Genomic DNA, 14,651 nt, shown 5'->3' on the forward strand with positions numbered 1-14,651 from the left:
ATGTCTCATAGTGGGGCCGGCCATGTGGTCCTCTCTGTGGACTGGCTGCTCTACATCGTCCTCAAGGCCTGGTGGGCCAGGATGTGCTCCACTCTTTCCTCCTCCCCCTTCATCTGCTCCCGTGTGCTCAGATCAGATACGTCCCTCTCCCGGAGCTGCAAGATTCAATGCTGTCCTTTGAAATAAATTCTTCTGGGGGGAGGGACAACCGAGTTTCTTGAATGTACTCCTTGCCAAGAAAATTTAGGTTGTAGAAAAACTTATTTTCCAGAGTTTCATTGAAGAGATTGTATTCAGACCCTTAGAGTAAACATGAAAAATTTTAATTTGGCGACCCTAAATTTTTAGTTTGCTTTAAGAAAAACAAATTATTAAAAAAATAAATCAGTTGTTTATTTAATTTAAGAAAAACACATTCTTATTCAGAACAATTCAATTAGATACTAATTCTTATTTATTTTAAAGTAATCACTGAAGTCTTACATTGATACTCTGCAGCTTTGGATTTGTTGTTACTCATTTCCCTGTTAGACTGAACATATTCACGAACCAGATGAGAGCACTACTTTCGGCTTTTGTCTCAGGACCAAAATCTAAAAGGAGTTGTGATTCTGTGGTTTACACAATCTTAAATTTCATACCTGAACTTGCAAATAGAAAATATGAATCCAAGCTTGTGATCCTAAAACTTCAAGGACACGTTCTAATGATGCCCCAATAGAGGGCGCTCACAGTTCACAAAAGCCAGAGTACTGCCCCTGTTTTACTTTGGGTCAGAATAGTTTTTATGATGGAATGTCATGGAAGATGTTTTGCTTTTTTAAGTTCCCCAAATTTTGCAGCTTACTTATGACCCTACGCTCTTTGAAACTTCAAAATCCCCAAAGTAGGATTATCTCTTTAAAAGAAAAGGAAGAAAAGGGGGAAAAACCCAAGCTAAATAAAGATAAAAAGGAGTTAATAATAATAATGAAAAGAAGCCAGTAATAAAAATTGGTTGAACCTGATGCTGTGAGGCAGAATTTCAAAGCTCCAGAGGTATTCTTAATTCTATTTAAAGTAAAAGCCAAACACTTGTAAGTGGTGGAAAGAGCATTTTGCAAAACCAGGAACATAATGACTGTCAGGCAAGCGTGGAATGCCCCCAGAGCTGCTGCTCACTTACAACAGTTTAGGAAGACAAGCCGAAGAGTACAGCAAAACACTGTGATTGCTTGACATTCAAAGAGCCGGAGGTGGCCGCTCAGGGTTAGAACAAGGTTATGGAATAATGTAGAGCTTTGTAAGGAAACAGGGACAGTTTAGAGAAAACAAAACTTTTTTTTTTCCCCTTCTGAGTGGGAGCAAGAAGGCAGGGCGGTATTTTCTGAGAATTGACTGGCACTAACATCAGTCTGTCGAAACACCTCAAACTCTCTCTCTGCTATTGACTGTTTCTAACCACACAATGGCGTTGAAATAAGCAAAGCAAGACTTCCTGTTAAGATTAGTTTATCTCCTAAGCCCAGTTTTAGCAGAAGGGAGGGGAAAAATAAAACCACCACCACCACAACAAAAACATGCTTTCAACAAAATACAATCATTATATGTCCAGGAGGGGGAAAAAAATCTAGACTCACTCACTCACTCACTCACTCACTCACTCACTCACTCACTCACTCACTCTCTCTCACTCTCTCTCACTCACTCTCTCACAAAAAAAAAGAAAAAAAAATCTAAAGAGGATTTCAGTCAGGGGCCTTGGAGCCACGCCAGGACCTTACTTTTAAAATGTTCTTCCTCACTATATAATCCAAAGAGGCTTAGAGATTTTTTTTATATTGTCATTTTTGTGTAAATTGTGATCCAAGTGACTTTAAGTAAAAACGGTTTTCATTTAGATTGTTAAAGGTTATATGCTATTATAATTAGAATATATTCAAATTTAGACTTTTCCCTTACCAATTGATAGGTGATATTTAATTATAAAAGAACAACTTGATAACACCTTTAAAACGATGACACCTTTGCATATAGTACATTTTACTCATTTAATTCAGTATTTTAAAAAATCAATAAAAATTGTTCTCAGGACCTGTTCTTTGCGATTCTTTAATTTAGTAGGAGCTAAAATGGGCACGAAGCTAATCTCCTCTAGGTACACTCAGGAGAAGGAGTATTCAGCTTCTTACCTGTCCAAGACCTATGGTCATGAGACCGCGGTCAGACATGCCTCTACCCCCCTCATCCTTCTTTACCTGCTCTGCCACCAGCTCTTCCACGACTCTCTGCTTCTCCGCTGGGTTTGATAATTCATTGCAATGGCCACATAAAACACAGACAGCACAATTCTAGCGGGCTTATTAGAGAAATTAACAAGTTATCACATCTAGGATCAGTGGACAGTCCTTGGTCCCCAGCAGCACCTCTCCTTAGCCAGCAGCCAAGTCTCTCTCCCTGTTCCTCAGGCACTTAGCCGCATGGTCCAGTGGCCTTTGTCTCTGTGGACCAGGAAGCCGACTGCTGCTCCCCTTCACAGCCTCATGGTCTCAGGTCTCAGGAGTGCAGCTCTCTGCTCTGTCTCAGTGTTACCTCCTTTGTTCTTTGTCACGGTCCCTGTGCCATGGCCCCTGGTCCCTCTGGTCTTGACCTGTGCCTCTTTAGGCAGGGATCTCAAAGGTGCTCCGCACGGGGTTCTCATTCCCTGCTTCTGATAGCTCTTCTAGCCAGAAGAATGGCAACTAATATCAACCGATCCCTTCTATTAGTGTCTCACATGCCCGGTATGCACAGTCCAATTCGATCATTTTGTGGGAGTTCCAGGGACATAGATTTTGTTGTTGTTGTGTTGTTTTCAGGTGCCATTGAGTCTGTTCTGACTTTCAGCAACCCTGTCCACAACAGCGTGAAACCCTACCTGGTCCTGCACCATCCTCACAAGTGTTCCTTTGCTTGAACCCATTGTTTGCAGCCACTATGTTCAAGCAAATAGTGAAGGACCTTCCTCTTCTTTGCTGACCCCTTATGTACCAAGAATGATGTCCCCCAGGGATCAGTCTCCCCTGACAACATGTCCAAAGTATGTGAGACGAAATCGTGCCATCTTTGCCTCTAAGGAGCGTTGTACTTCTTCCAAGACAGATTTGTTTGTCTGTTGAGCAGTCTTCAGTACTTTCCATATTCGTTGCCAGCACCACAATTCAAGTGAATAAAAGACATAGATGGAAGAGCCACGTTAAGAAATTTCACTTCACTCCCTCAATGCAAGGATACTTTCTTCTGTTAGATTGGCATTCTATGATGCTCACCTTCCCAACACAACCGCTGAAGACAAAGCGGGTGAATAAGCAAATGTGGTGAAGAAAGCTGATGGTGCCTGGCTATCAAAAGATACAGCGTCTGGGGTCTTAAAGGCTTGAAGATAAACAAGCGGCCATCTAGCTCAGAAGCAACAAAGCCCGCATGAAGAGTCAGGGTGTGATGTAGCAACAATGAAAAATACAACTTTCCTCTAGTTCCTAAATGCTTCCTCCCTGCCCCCACTATCATAATCCGAATTCTACCTTGAAAGTCTGGCTAGACCAGAGGATGTACACTGGTACAGATAGGAACTGGAAATACAGGGAATCCAGGGCGGATGATCCCTTCAGGACCAGTGGTGTGAGTGGCGACACTCGGAGGTTAGAGGGAGAAGTGGGTTGGAAAGAGGGAACTGATTACAAGGAACTGTATGTGACCTCTTCCCTGTGGGATGGACATCAGAAAAGTGGGTGAAGGGAGACGTCAGACAGGGCAAGATATGACAAAATAACAATTTATAAATTATCAAGGGCTCATGAGGGAGGGGAGAGTGGGGAGGGAGAGGAAAAATGAGGACCTAATGCCGGGGGCTTAAGTGGAGAGGAAATGTTTTGAGAATGATGAAGACAATGAATGTACAATTGTGCTTTACACAATTGATGTGTGTATGGATTGCGATAAGAGTTGTATGAGCCCCTAATAAAATGATTAAAAATTTTTTTCACTTCACCATAGTGTGTTAATAATCTAAATTTTGAGAGTGAAGATTTTAGAATGGTTGTAAACACTTCTCTAGATAACGTATTTGAACTGTAAGAAAAAAGATGCCAAAAATGTATAGCTATATGATACAGAAACTTAGCATCTCACAGTTCGTGTGGTCAGAATTAGAAATTGAGGGTGAGGCAATAGCCAGACGCTATCGTCTGTTGAATCTTCTAATGGTCAGCAGTCCTTGCGGTTGCTGGGCTTGTATGCCCACCTGTCTCCATCGTCTGCTTTCCTCTTCCCCGGGAGCATCTTTGTATGCTTCAGAAGTGGTTAGGGCTAGGGATCTGCCTTGCACTCCTATGGTCTCATTAACATAATGAGAAAAATCCGATCACCAACCCGGAACTGCACAGTCATAAAAAGGCAGGAATTCAACACACATTTTCAGTGGGACACAACTCATTACATAAAAAAATATGATTGATGTTCTCCCCTACACAGCTTAAAAACCAAAGTTGATATAGTAATCACTTTCTATTTTAAGCATCATGTTCCCCCCAAACCTTTTTATTGGGAGGTGATACAGATGTCATATCATTCCATAGTTTAGTCACATCAAGCAGTATTGTACAATTGCTACCACAATTAGTTTCAAAACATTCTTTCTCTTTTGAACTCCTTGATACCAGCTCTCCTTTCCCAGCCACCCTCCTCCACTGTACCTTCCAGGGACCCTTATTCTACTTGCTGTCTCTGTAGGTTCATCAGTCCTGGGTTTCATCTACTGAAAAACTTTTAGCAAAAATTCAAGAGGGCTATCCCCAGTGACAAATTGCATCAGTGCTAAACCCCAATATGAAGGGGAAAAAAATCACATAACATGTTGAAAACCATAGCAGGCCAAACGTGTATGGATTTTAATTGTTTGTCAGGTTTATCGTTTTAATCTCCTATAGCCATCTCTCCAATGGTCTCTGTTTTGTAACCAGTTTATTCCCATCTCCATGATGTATAGAGGGAAACCACTGGAGGTGTATTTACTGGGTAGATCTCACAATGTATCTTGGGCTCCCACTGTCACCCATAGCCTTCTGCAAACCAAAATCTCCAATTTGGGCTCTGATCCCATATCCTCACTTGGCTTCGTGTGATATGATCTACAATCCCTTGTTCACTGGTGTTGGAATGCTGCGTCCATGTGGGCTTACTTGACATCGAAGTTAGATGGCTTCTTGTTTGGAAACAAGCCTTTAAGATCCCAGATTCAATAGCCAGGCAGCGTCCAATTTGTTCACCCCACTTTGTTATAGCACCCATATCTTCTGTGTTCCCTTTCTGAGGGCGAGTATCAAGCAAGGCCATGATGTAATGACTCATTGTTCATAAGTTTGAGCTAGGATTTAATGTGAGTCCCAAACTATTCCCAGCTATATAGCATCATTTTTGATGTACTAGAACTACGTAACTGTGTTGTAATACATTTGATCATATAAATGGCTCTTTTGAAACATTTTGAGATTAATCTACTGAACTATTTTTATATTTTTTATTAACTTCATTTTACTATTGTCTTAACATGCTTTGACTAATATAACCTATTATAGGTATAAATTTGAAAAGTTATGACTGATGAAAAAATAATTTCTTTTAGAAAAATTAATAAAAGACTAGTCTCAATGAGGTGGAAGTTGAAGATGTCCCAAGTGTGGTAGTTACATAATCTGGTGCCAACTTGAGACTATTAAGAGTGAAGGGGTAGAGTTTAGCCTGTAAAGCAGGTCGCTGCTTGATTACCTCATTTGAAGGCTCTATGGAGATAACTAGCTTGCTGCAGGCAGAACACACAGGCTCTCTGCTTGGTATTCTTGATGACAAGACACATGGAGCTATGCTAGAGCTCTGGAGCTGGAGGAGCCATGTGAACACCCACACCAGTGCTGAGATGCTTACACTGCCACTGGATCCACAAGACATTCCACCCACTGGCCTGTGATCTTCCTGCAGTCAGCATCATTAAATGTGTTGCATTAGTCTGAAGAAGAATTTTCAGATTGGTATTGGACATTTGGCCTAATATCGGACTTTTGAACTTGATCTGGACTGGGTTAGGATATTTTCTCAATATATAATTGCTCTTGTATATAAAGCTGTTATACACATATGAATGTCTATGGATTTGTTTCTTTAGTCAACTGAGAGTAACACACCATGTATCCAAATTTTCCAAAAATATGTGCTATTTGCTGTATACAAAATAGACCTCTTATTCTACCACTCCATTATCCCTAGTATCAACCACCACTCTTGCTCTCAGTATTCTTCCAGGGCTTTGCAATTCACTGTTAAGGCTCACGTGGTTGTGGAGCTGTGTTTCCTAAAGTGGGAGATACTATCCAGGGGGGTCTTTAAATGCAAATGCCTAACCTTTATCCTGGATTAAGGGCTATAGAACCAAAAAAAAAAAAAAAAAAAATTTAATTGCTAAGGGGGCACTGAGTAATTCTTTTTGTTTTGAAAAGTAGAGCAGTAGACCAACTATGTTGTGCAGGCTGATTATTCCTCAAATCCAAGTTCAGACATCCATTTAAAGCAGCGGTTCTCAACCTGTGGGTTGTGACCGCTGTGGGGGTTGACCGATCGTTTCACAGGGCTCACCCAATTCATAACAGTAGCAAAATTACAGTTATGAGGTAGCAATGAAAATAATTTTATGGTTGGGGGGTCACCACAACATGAGGAACTGTATTAAAGGGTCACGGCATTAGGAAGGTTGAGAACCACTGATTTAAAGCATCCACAAGACGGGAAGCTGGTACATCAGGTCAGGTGATAGACCTCAACTCTAGTCCCAAGAAACAGAGGTCGACATAGGGAGGCAAGCCAAGATGCAGGATCGACAGCAAGAAAATTACGGTCGTCTAGCCAAAGTTGCTTAGAGCAGATACAGAAATGCAAAATCTTCTAAATGTCTAACGCGAAAAGCAAATCAAGTCTCTCTTGCTCAGCCCAGCAAAAGAGCACACTGGGACTCACGTTACGATGGCTGGACCAGTAGTCTTTTAGGGCAGTAGCTGACATCTGATTGATTGATGTTTGTCACTGATGACTCAGCACTAATTTTCTGCACATGCTTCATTGAGAAGTGGATGTAAACAAGATGCCATCTTGCCCGTGTCTGGTGCTTTGATGGAGGTGTAGTCTTTGCCTTGTGATGTCAAAAGGTTATGCAGAAAGCAAGTTGATCACCACTCTCTACCTTACGCAGGTCAGATGTAGTCTCGGTCAGTACCATGACCCCTGCTTCCTGCGTATCTCAATTAAGCAGGCAACTGGCCATTTGCCTAATTAAGGAAACAGCTTAAAAAGGAAAGTTCTTGTTTTAACACAGATGGTAACCATAGTTGTGGTTTAAGAGGTTAGGATTAACAGTGCATCAGAAAATAAGAGGACTGTGGCTAGAAGGGCGAAGGTCCAAATCACTGCAACCTAGCTTGGTGAGTAGCATATGCGGTCTTCAAAGCTGCTGGGTCATCTAAGATGTAATTGCTGGCTATATTTTTCTGGAGCTAAAGATATTTAAGGAAAGCTGAGACTTAAAGAAGAAATGAATCCACCGCACTAAGAGCCCACACAGCCCACAACCTCTTCCAACTGACACCAGAAGAACTAGATGGTGCCTAGCTACCACCACTACTGACCATTCTAATCAGGGACATACGAAAAGACTTTAGCTATATCATCTTTGAGTCAATGAGCCCTAAATCTGTAAGCATCCTCTCTGGAGCACTTAGCCCACATTTCTCACTGCTTTTTGGGTAGTCATACTAAATGTGTGGGATGTGGCCAATTACTCTGGCCCTTCTAGCCATAATTCCTTATGTGATATATGAATACTCTGAACTCCATAGCTGTGGCTTTAATCTCATTTTGGAGGGCATTTGCTGTTACACAATTAACGTGGGAAGTATCTAGTAGAAGGTGTGACTTAAGTCACCATCCTCTGCTCCTCTGGAGGATTGATCTGCTAAAATACAAAAGCCACACCTCCGCGAAAGCCATTCTGAGTGTGGGTGAGAGCCATCTCGAACAGAGAGAGAAAGCCCACAACCATCAGAAGAGCACCTTTCAGATCTCTCTGAAGTGGTAAAGGCATAAAGGCAACGGGACACAGCAAAGGGAGCAGTGTCAAGACTGGGATTGTGAGACAGAGCAACAGACTGGTGACAGAGGCCAAAGGGTCAGGTGGCCGAGACGCTGAGGGCCCGAGAGAGTTGCTGGCTGATAGAGGCGTTGTTATGGATCCTGACTTATGCTAACATGCTCACTTCCCTAATAAACCCCCATGATTGTGGGTTTTGTCTGTGAGCATCACAGTGAATTCTTGAACTCGCCATGGAAGTTGAATGTCATAGAAGGAGTAGTTGGTGTACTAGTAGGCAAAGAAAGATGGAGTGTGGAGCCATAGCTGACCCCCACCTCCTGGCAATAGGGAAGCCAGAGGAGGTCAGATACTTACTGCAATACATTTATTGAAATACATTCATATTTATTGAAATGTATATTTTAAAATTCCCTCTCATATATTTCCTATCTTGATTAATGGTATGGGCATCTTTGGAGTGACTCGGGTGGAACACTTCGAATTCTTCCCTTTTCCGTTGTCCAGCACTGTTTCTCAAAGTGGGCAATACAGCTGAGGTGATGTGGCGGGGGTTATAGCTGCACTTTATTCTGGATTGTGGGCTCTGAAAGTGGTAGTCGAAATAGTAGTTTATTCTCAACCTTACATTTTTTTTTGTTTTTTTTTTAACATTTTATTAGGGGCTCATACAACTGTTATCCCAATCCATACACACATCAATTGTGTAAAGCGCATTTGTACATCGTTTCTCAAAACATTTTCTCTCCATTTAAACCCCCGACATTAGGTCCTCATTTTTCCCCTCCCTCCCCGCTCCCCCCTCCCGCATGAGCCCTTGATAGTTTATAAATGGGTATTTTGTCATATCTTGCCCTGTCCGACGTCTCCCTTCATCCACTTTTTGGCTGTCTGTCCCCCAGGGAGGAGGTCACACACAGTTCCATGCAATCGGTTCCCTCTTCCCTACCCATTCTCCCTTTACCCTCCCTGTTTTGCCACTCACACCACTGGTCCTATAGGGCTCATCCATCCTGGATTCCCTGTATTTTCAGTTTCTATCTGTACCAGTGTACCTCTGCTGGTCTAGCCAGTCTTCTCAACCTTACATTTATTGAAAGTTATTTTTACATTGTTAGAAAAAAAAATCCAAGTATTTATGTGACCATTTCTGTTAGGGTTCGATAATGCTTCCATAAGGTTCCTGTTAGTTCTCTTTTGGAGAAGGTAAGGGAGAGCGTCTTGTGCCCTTCAGAGAGTGGTCTAGCCCGCATTGCTTCTTGCACACCGAGAAGTACTGTGCACTTTGCTCCTCACTGCCCAGTGCCAAGAAGTACTTTCTTTTTCACTGTTGTATATCATGCCTAGCTGAGCCTTCTTCTCCTGGAACTTTAGATTGGCTTCATTTGGTGAAGAACAAAACTCTACTCCAGAAAGTTTTTTTGGCTGTAATATTTACAGAAGCAGTTCACCAGGCTTTACATCCTTGGAAGATTCCCGGTGGGGTAGAGGTTAAGTGTTGGCCTGCTAACTGCCAGGTCAGCAGTTCGAAACCATCAGCTGTTCTGTGGAAGAAAGACAGAATTTTCTACTCCCACAAACAGTGATAGCCCCGGAAGCTTGCCAGGGCAGTTCTACCCTGTCCGATAGGTTCCCCATGAGTTGGCATCGACTAGATGCAGAGAGTGTGGCTTTTGAATTGTTTGTGGAGTTGCTGGGTGGATTCGAACCTTTAACTTTTAGGGTAGCAGCCAATTGCATATTCTACTCTGTAGCACAAGAGATCAATCACCACAAGTCACAGGCCAATATGATGGTAGTTTGCAAGAATGGACTTATATTCAAAATTTTAATTTATAAGCTTATTGTTATCAGGTGATTTATCACTCATTGAGATAGACACCAGGCTTTTCTTCCAAGGCATTGGATGGGGTTGAACTGCCAACTTTTAGTAAAGCAGAGACACGTGTGCCACCTACTACTCAAAAGCCTCAAACTCAACTGCCACCAAGTCGATGCCAACTCACAGCGACCCTTTAGGACAGGGTAGAACTGCCCCTGAGTTTCTGAGACTATCTCATTAGGGGAGTCGAGAGCCCCTCTTTCTCCCTCGGAGCTACCGGTGGTTTCGAACTGCAGACTTTATATTTAGCAGCCTGATGCATAACCACCATGCCACCAGGGGTCCTCTTGCAACCCAGAATCCCTCTCAATTTATATATTCTTTTAAAAAAATTATTTTATTGAGGGCTCGTACATTTCTTATCACAGTCCATACATACATCCACTGGGTCAAGCACCTATGTACACCCGTTGCCCTCATCAATCTCAAAACATTTGCTCTCCACTTTAGCCCTCAATATCGTTTGCTCATTTCCTCCCTCCCTCCCCCCTCCTCCAATTTAGATATTCTTATAAAATATATATTTGTTTTTCATAGAATTCACTAGGTTCTGCAGCCTGTCCTGGTCTGATTTATTCTGGTCCTTGCACATCACAGCCCAACTTGTAACCACTATGCCCCAGGGCTCCTTGGTTAGGGTACAGTGAAATTTAAAAAATGCTTAAGTCAATGTGCAAATATAAATTGTTATAGCTTTTCTAGAAAGCAGTGTGTGAGAATGCATACAGAAGCAAATGTATGAAGGGGTACCCCAAAAACCCGGAAATTTTTTTCAAAGCTATGTATTTAAATTTTTTTACAAAACAACTTTGTTGCCTTCAAAGTACTCTACATTACACTTAATACATTTGTCAAATCTGCAACTCCATTCTTATTTTATCTTATTTTTGTTTGTTTATTTTCCTCTGGTTTATTTTATTTATTTATTTTTTTGGTCTGCAACTCCATTCTTGGAAACATTTTTCAAACTCTCTAGTTTGGATGGCTGACAGCACCTCCCTTATCTTTTTCTTCACCTCTTCTACATCATCAAATCACTGTTCTTTCAGGTCCCTCTTCATTCATGGAAACAAAAAGAAGTCACATGGAGCGAGGTCACATGAGTAAGGTGCACGGGCAAGAGACACATGCTGTTTTTTGCCCAAAACTGGCACACTGAGATGACTGTGTGACCAGGTGCCTTGTTGTGGTAGCAAAACCAGTCCTCTGTCGGACACAAAGCAGACCTTTTTTTGCCACACACTGTTACGCTGTCTTTTCAGAACATATAAATAGAAAGCTTGACTACAGTCTGACCTGGTGGAATGAACTCCAAATACACTATCCCCCACACACCCAAAGAACAAATGAGCATTATCTTGATCTTTGATTTCACTCGGCGAGCTTTTTTTGGCGAGGTGACAATGGTGTCTTCCACTGGCTTGATTGATGTTTGCTTTCAGGGTCATAAGAATAGCACCCTGTCTCATCACCAGTAATGACCTTGGTTGGGGCTGGGGTCTGGGTCGCTTTGGAGTTGTTCTTTCAAAGCACAACATGTTTCCACTCGAATCTCTTTTTCCTGTACAGTTAGAATCTGAGGCACACATTTCACAATGACCATTCTCATTCCCAAATCTTCCATTAAAATTTGCTGAACTGAGCTCCAAGATAGTTCAGATAACTTCCCCATCTCGTCAATGGTCCATTGGCTGCTCTTCGAGCACAAGTGCATGAGTTTTGTTGACATCTTTGTCCATTCAGGAAGTTGACGGACGTTCAGAATGAGGTTTGTCATCAATTGACATTTCACTGTTTTTGAAATGAGAAAACCACTTGTACCCTTGAGTTTTTCCCATAACGATGTTCTTGTAAGCTGTGTTCAACATCCCAACAGTTTCTGCAGCATTTTCACAAGCAGGAAACAAAAGTTCATAGCCGCACACTGTTCTCTTAAATTGGCCATCACAAAACACAAGATTTGAGTGAACCTGCTTTTACAAAAAAAAATTCACTGTAACCAGAGAGAACCTTCCCAGGTGATACCACTGGGTGCACTAACTTAGAGTGAGTTGCTTGATGCTCTGGGAAAAATACGTACTACAAAAGCTCTACCCAGCGGAGCTTTTCCCCAGTCTTTTGGGTGCCCTCTTGTATGTGTGCCCTTTCACCCTTTCTAGGAAATATTTTAGAAGATGGAGTCAACACTTTATGATCACAGAGTAATTTTATATTTGTGATAAATAAAAAATAGGAAATTGTTTTATAATTGATGACACACCCACTAAGATGCTTGTTTCAGCCTTTTAAAAAGAAGGATGTGTTCAAAGGATATTTAGTGACTGAGGCTGTTTAGTGACATTAGAAAAATGGTTGCCCCTTAGTGTTAAACAGAAAAAGCATAAGACCAGTCATTATGGATATGTAAATTAAAATCATAATGAGATAGCACACAGTCTCTTGGCATACTCCCTCCTTCTCCCCACCTCTCAAAAAGACAATTCTCACTGGGACAGGATAGAACTGCCCCCTGGGTGTTTTGAGACGAACTATTTATAGGAGCTGAGAGACTCATATGCTGCCCTTGAGGACTGATTGCAGCCCAATGCATAACCACTATACCATTAGGTGCCGCAAACATAATACTAAGTAATAATAAAGATGTAAAACAAATGATTGGAATACAGAATAGTATATCCATTCTGAAGACGGTTTGATAGGCTCAAGATAAACATGCCATTATCATATGGCTAGCATTTCTACTTTTTGGTTGAAATTCACCAGCAAGTTATGAGCACTCCAGTATATTTCCCTGTGAGCACTTGTCTTTGTCGGTGTAAGTATGTGACTGATTTATGCCTTTCTCATAAAATGTGAAATGACAATCTAAGTTCACCCAAAAGCCATCCTATGAATATTTATAACAGTTTTGTTCATAACAGTGGTCTCAGTTATCTACCACGAGTGGTGGCTTTAATAAACAGCAGTTTTCTTCTTTCACAGTTTAGGACGCTTACTGTCCAAATTCAGAGGGCCAGCTGTAGGAGGAGGCATTGACTCAATGCAGTGGGTTTGGTTTTTGAGTTGTTTATCTGTCGAGTTGCTGAGGGGGTTTGAACCTTCAACTTCTAGGCTAGCAGCCAATTGCAAATTCTACTCTGTAACACAAGGGATCAAGCGCCATGACTCATGGGCCAACATGATGGTAGTTAACAAGAACAGGCCTAGATTAGATTCAAATTCTTGATTTATAAGCTTATTGCTGTTGGGTTGTTTGCAACTCATGATGACCTCTTATGTTAGAGAATTCGTAGCTCCACTCATAATGGAGGCGGATACCAGGCTTTTCTTCCGAGACATTGGGTAGGCCTGGCATTCCTTAGAGATTTCCATGGGCATCAGTCTTCGCTTGGATCTCGGAACTTGACAATGTAGGAACACCAGGTCAAAAGGAAGCACCCCACCCTTAGCTCTGCTTGGGGGGAGTAGGCCCCTCTCTATCTGCTTGCTTTTCTCTCTTTTTATCGCTTGTAAAGTAAAAGATGTTGAGAGTACATCTAAAGGAAATTCCCTCTACATCGGATCAGGGCACTCAGTGGCTTATGGGTTTTGTATCCCACCTTAATCCTTTTACTGGTTTAGCACATTAGATCATATCTTTCGGGGTGATCATGTAACTGCCACATTACATCAATATATAACTGAGAGGGACCAAATCTAATCTACGACACCCACCAAACATTGGACGTAGCCCTCAACTGGGAAACAAGGCTAGAAACACTCTATGATGTCCATTCAGCATAACACGGGAACTCCAATTAGTCCAAGAAAACATATAACTAAGTGGGGAATGAGTGATGTAACCGAATATTGTCATACGAAACACAAAAGCGAAGCATTGTGTCTCCCTACCAGCAAGAGAGACCACCACCCACCGGTGCTTCTTTTGGACTCTGAGCTGCTTATGCATCGAACCTTCTTGAGCCAGGAGGAATTAGCTGTGACACTAGAGGAGCAGCCAAGCAGTGCCAGCAGCAGAATTAAAAGCTGGAGCAGGAGACAAGAGGGATCCATTTCCAGTCCACAGAACAAGTAAGGCCAAGTGCTTTTAAGAGGAGGCTTCCTTGTGGAGTGGAGTGTCTCCAGGCACTTAATAGGAGGAGCTACATTTGCTGAGACATGGAACTAGAGTTGAGCACCTTCCGGCTGAGGCTTATGGTAGATTAGTATGACCTTTGAGCATGTATTGGCAGCCCTATGGACTTTGTAAGATGGCCTGAGCTGGGCAGAAGCCAGGTCAAGAGGTTGAGGGCCAGAGAGAGAGGCCTGCCTACAGGTATGGCAGAGAAGAGACTGCTCTGAGTGAACAATTACATACTGAGCATAATTTATCTGAACTATAACCTCTTTAGTTCCTTAATAAAGCCGTAATCATGGGTGTTGTCTATGATTTCTATATGGCCATTGCAGTGAATTCATGAACCCAGTTGAGTAGTAGAAAGTGCTGTGGGAGGAAAAGTGTGTGTCAGAATTGGTAAGGAGATTGGAGGCATAATTGACCTCAGCCTTATAGGACTCGGCCTTGGACAGCTAATGGTGGCGATGATTCTTCTCCTTCTCCCTCGTGTAGATAGAGGGAGT

The sequence above is a fragment of the Echinops telfairi genome, unplaced genomic scaffold, assembly GCF_000313985.2.
Source record: "Echinops telfairi isolate 266 unplaced genomic scaffold, ASM31398v2 ScPeMD7_24;HRSCAF=84, whole genome shotgun sequence".
NCBI classification, from domain to species: Eukaryota; Metazoa; Chordata; class Mammalia; order Afrosoricida; family Tenrecidae; genus Echinops; species Echinops telfairi.